Source organism: Canis lupus, chromosome 27, assembly GCF_003254725.2.
Source record: "Canis lupus dingo isolate Sandy chromosome 27, ASM325472v2, whole genome shotgun sequence".
NCBI lineage: Eukaryota > Metazoa > Chordata > Mammalia > Carnivora > Canidae > Canis > Canis lupus.
Window position 1 is genome coordinate 8,066,371 of NC_064269.1, and position 5,548 is coordinate 8,071,918.

Here is a 5,548-nt window from a genome sequence, read left to right on the forward strand (position 1 = left end):
GCAAAGAAGAGTGGAGATCCCTGGGTGGCTCAGCGGTTTGGTACCTGCCTTTGGCCTAGGGCATGATCCTGGAGTCCCGGGATCAAGTCCCACATAGGGCTCCCTGCATGGAGCCTGCTCCTCCCTCTACCTGTGTCTCTGCCTCTCTTTCTCTCTTTCTGTGTCTCTCATGAATAAATAAAATCTAAAACAAACAAACAAAAAAGGCAAAGGAGAGGGGGAGTCTTTAACCAGGACTTCCCATGAAGTTGGTCTTCAGAATGACAAGCAGTTTCATTAGTCAGAAGAAGGAAACTAAATTACTACTCCTTAGATGGACAGAGGAACTTCATGTTCATCAAACTGGTACTCAAAATGAACTTCTAATCCTAATCAGATACATATGTGTGTGAATACACGTATGTATGTGTAAATATCTATGTTTTATAAGGTTGGAATCAGCTAGCTTAAAGTATCCTGCAAATTATGGCCAATTTAGAATCAACTTTATAAAGTAACTAGGAATTACTAGTTAATTAACTAACTTCAGGTTCCTCCCATATTCAGAAAGGTGGATTTTAGCCTAATGGATTAAAAACATAAGTACTAGGTACTTGCTGAGAGCACATCTGGAATCACTTTATTCTGAAACTGTTGTATAATGAGGTGCTAACATAGCCAACTATGGCTCACCCCCCACTGAAATGAGTGTGTGTGTCCTGGACTTAACCCCTTTTCAGTAGCAAGTTCAAATTCCAGAACAGCTTGTCCAGGGATCATGTTGGCAGGAATGTGCTTGTCTTGGAAACCTATGGACCAAAATATGCTCATCCTTAAGAAAAGTAGATCCTGCAGATAACAGACTGGCCAATCAGTGGTTCTCAGATGTCTCAGAACCGTTGGGTCTCCTATCCTTACTCTTTCCAAAGTCAAGCCCATATTCTCTTCAGCACAACCTGTGAAACAAAAGACAATAAGCAAGAAATTGTAACTAGTCCTAACAAAACATCAGACCAAGACATTTTGGGAGAGGCAATTTTCAGAGATGAGCAATTTTTCACGATGTCATTGATAAAGCATATGAATGGACTATAGATTGTGCGGTTGTCAATTCACAAGTTTTCTGGTGGAAACAGATTTATCTAATGGCTGAATAAGATTTATTAATTCCCTAGAAGGGAAGGGAGAAGAAATGGATAGGAAATATCAGAAAGGGAGACAGAACATAAAGACTCCTAACTCTGGGAAAAGAAATAGGGGTGGTGGAAGGGGAGGAGGGCGGGGGGTGGGGATGAATGGGTGACGGGCAGTGAGGGGGGCACTTGATGGGATGAGCACTGGGTGTTATTCTGTATGTTGGCAAATTGAACATCAATAAAAATAAATTTATTATTTAAAAAAAAAAGATTTATTAATCCCCGTGACATGACATTCTGAAGTGGAATGAGAAGACAGGAGACCTGGGTTCTAGCCCCCGTTTTCCCATTAACCAGTAAGTAGCTCAGCCAGTGATGTTGATTTTGTGCCCAGCCTCAACTGCTTCCCTTCATAAAATTAGTCAGATAAATCTTGAAAATCTCTTCCAATTCAGTAAAAAAAACTCAAAGTTTTTTACTGAACCTCAGACATGCAAATATAGATGCATGTGTATGTAGATTGGAAGAGGGATTCCAAACAACCTGTTGAAGAGTAAAACAGGCATGCAAATCCAGATGCTGCTCTATCCTATTCAGACAAGTCTTTAGTTATCATTTCTTCCTCATACAGGTCACATGGGGTGCTCACTGAAATAGGCTTGGAGTTCCCATGGTTTATACCTTTCAGTCTCTCTCATTTCCTTCCCACTTCTTACCCACCATCACACCAAAAGGGATATGGTATGGTGCAGAAATTTGCAAAACTGTACAATGCCATCCTTCTCCCTAAATGTTTTTATTTTGAAAAATAGAGCTATTTTCACTTTAGAATATTATTTATGTTAGCACATTATTGGTTTGTTATTTTTCAATGACTTAAGTATGTTTAAGATTCTAATATGGCAAATATCAACAGATAAAACCCACCTGAACAAACCCTTTGCAGTCCTCAATAGTTTTAAAAGTACAGGGATTGGTGGGGGGAGAGTCCTAAGTCCAGAAAGTTTGAGAACTACAAGTACAGCAGAGCCAGTCTGGCTGACTTCAAATCCCACTTGTACCACTTAGGAGCTGTGTGACATTGCGGACAGTTGCTCAACATTTCTGGGCCTCAATTTCTTCATCTATCAAATGGGCATAATAATAATCCAGCTCGCCTCACAGTATTGTCATGTGGCTTATGAGTCGGTACATGAACTGTACTTAGAACCATTGATGTTATCCATTCCTGTCTTTGGTGGCCTTCCCTTCCTCTTCACCACTTCCATTCCCCTGTTCTCTTTCTCGCTCTCTCCCTTTTGTTTGTTTGTTTTTGCTTGGTTGGGTCTGGTCTGGTCTAACTACTGCTGCCTCTGCCTTACCCCAGCAAGTAGCTGTGACCCACATTGCTTCTGCCAGGGCTAAAGGTGTAGCTGCCCAGGTCCCCCCATAGCAAGCACCACTTTCCTCCCCGTGCTGTGCAGCGGGCTGTATTTTGAGTTTGCCCTTCACAGAAGCTCCATCAGCAAAAGACAGCTGGAAAATCAAAGCAAGCAACGCTAAATTTTTAAAAACGTGCTATGTCAGATGAATTAAAACGTAAAGGAGAAACTTAAGCCTTAGGAATGATCAATGAAACAGAAGAAGGAAGTAGAGGGAAAATGCAAGCAATTATATTCATTCTTTAAAATAAAACTTGGTTGGGGGGGCATATGGTTGGCTCAGTTGGTTAAGCACCCACCTTTGGCTCAGATCATGATCTCGGGATCCTGGGATAGAGCCCCACTATCAGGCTCCCTGCTCAGGGGGCAGTCTGCTTCTCCCTCTACCTCTTCTTGTGCTCTCTTCCTAAAGTAAATAAATAAAATCTTTAAAAATATATGGTATTTTTCTGCCTCATGGGTCTTGGGGGGGTTTAGTTGGACAGACACTAGTGCCTACAGGCCTCCTTCCAAATTTTGTAAGTTTTCACTGCCTTCCAGCTCCTTTTTTAAATCTTTCACCTCCCAGAATACCCTTGCCTCCCAAGAAACTTCAAGGCATCAACTGGTGTAAATATTCTGATGAACCAGATTCCCATCATATGCAGTGACTGATAACTATTTAACCTTCAGGGGAGGGATGGCTTTGACCTTTATTAATATATGTAATCATAATGCCTTCTTTTTATATAGTTTCTAATTTCTAAAGTATTTTCACTGGCAGCCTGGGTGGCTCAGCGGTTTGGCTCAGCGGTTTAGCGCTGCCTTCAGCCCAGGGCGTGATCCCAAAGACCCAAGATCAAGTCCCACGTCAGGCTCCCCGCACGGGGCCTGCTTCTCCCTCTGCCTCTTTCTGCATTTCTCATGAATAAATAAATAAAATCTTTAAAAATATATATTTTCACATGAATTTTCCTTTAGTTCTTAACAATTAGCATGTTATTATTCGTATCTTAGAGTTTAGGAAACTGAGGCTCACAGAAGCTGGCAAACTTGCCCTGAACCACAAAACTTTGGACAGAAATTAAACTGGAGTACAAATGAAAGCGGAGGATTTTTTAAACCCCGGAAGGGAGTGGGATTGGCTGGGCAAAGAGGGGCGGGGCCTAGTGGGGAAAGGTGGTACTGGACTATTTTTGTCAGGGGGTTACCACTTAAGCAAATCTGCTCCACTGTGGAAATTACCTGTACTAATTCCCCAGGGTTTTTCATAGCTTTTGCATTACCTCCACAACTCAAGCTATACATTTTCTCAGAATTTCAAGATTTATCTTTATTTTTTTAATTTACTAATTTGTTTGCGCAATAGCTACTTTGGCTACCTGTTCTAAGAAAGAGTTTTAAAAAGGTATGCCAGGATGCTTTCATATTGGGGCTGCTTCCGAATAGTGTCTGTAAACTGACAACTGTCTGTATTGCATGTGTGATATCATTAAATATATATTTGGTCATTCCAAAACTATCTGGCATTTGTCCTTTACCAACATTACTATTTTAGTTTCTCAATCATGTGAGCTTAAAATGTACAGCTGAATCTAATGAATGTCAAACTTGTGCAGTGACTCAAGTTGATCAGAGTGCTTTTACACAGAAAAACATTTAAGATTCACAAAGGATCCGTTGGGGGTGAATATTTACTTTTTTTTTTTTTTTTTTTAAGATTTATTTATTTGGGATCCCTGGGTGGCTCAGCAGTTTAGTGCCTGCCTTTGGCCCAGGGCGCGATCCTGGAGTCCCAGGATCAAGTCCTGTGTCAGGCTCCCCGCATGGAACCTGCTTCTCCTGCCTGTGTCTCTGCCTCTCTCTTTCTCTCTAGGTCTATCATGAATAAGTAAATAAAATCGTTAAAAAAAAAAAAAGAAAAGATTTATTTATTTGAAAGAGCGTGCAGATGAGTGGGGGTAGGGGCTCAGAGAGAGGGAGAATGCCACGCAGACTCCCTACTGAGTGTGGTGCCCCATGGGGAGCTCAATTCCAGTACCCTGAGATCAAGACCTTAGTCAAAATCAAGAGCTGGCCACTTAATTGACTGGGCAACCTTGCCCGCCCCCTCCATTTTTAAAGATTTATTTATTTCAGAGAAAGAGAACAAAGGGTGAATAGTCACTTTACGGAAAACAAAGACAAATCGTTTTGAACCATCACTCCTTCTGAATAGGTTTAAATTTGCATTAATTTAAACACAACTGTTAAAGAAGAAAGTGTTATCTACAAGGAGTAAGACATCTGAAATATGTGATGTTCTTTGCATGTAAAAGAACTAAGCAATCTGAAATATTTTTAGCAATAGTGGTATGTTTAAGCCAATAAACTCTTCTTTGACCTATTTTTTGTAATTTATCAGTTCTGTCTAGCAGAACTTACTGCAATAATGAAAATGTCTATTTCAGTGCTTGCAATAGGGTAACCACCAGCCACATGTAGCTATTGAGTACTTGAAATTTAGCTAATGCTAGGAAGAACTTGGTTTATTATATTTAATTTTAATTAAACAACTTTGTGTGGCTAGTAGATATGCATCAGACAGAGCACTAATAAGGTCCCCCTACAGCAATAAAAAATCCTATGATTCTATTATTCTAAGGATCCCAAATTGTGAGGCCAGGATTAAACCTGTGGTTAATAAACCTCTGAACATTAATTAGGTACTGAAGTAAAATTGGCTAACCATACAGAATTTTTCAGTTGTTTTTGTTCTTATTTAGTACACTCCAAGAAAACTATTAGGTGCAAAATAACAAGTGGGGCAGTAGTATATATAGTGAAACAAAATATATATCCCTGGCATTGGGCAGTTAGTATCAAATGAAAAGATGATGGAGGAACCCTGGGCAGCTCAGTGGCTGAACTGCAGCCTTTGGCTCAGGTTGTGATCCCAGGGTGCTGGGATCAAGTCCTGCATCAGGCTCTCTGCTAGGAGCTTGCTTCTCCCTCTGCCTATGTCTCTGCCTCTGAGTCTCTCATGAGTAAATA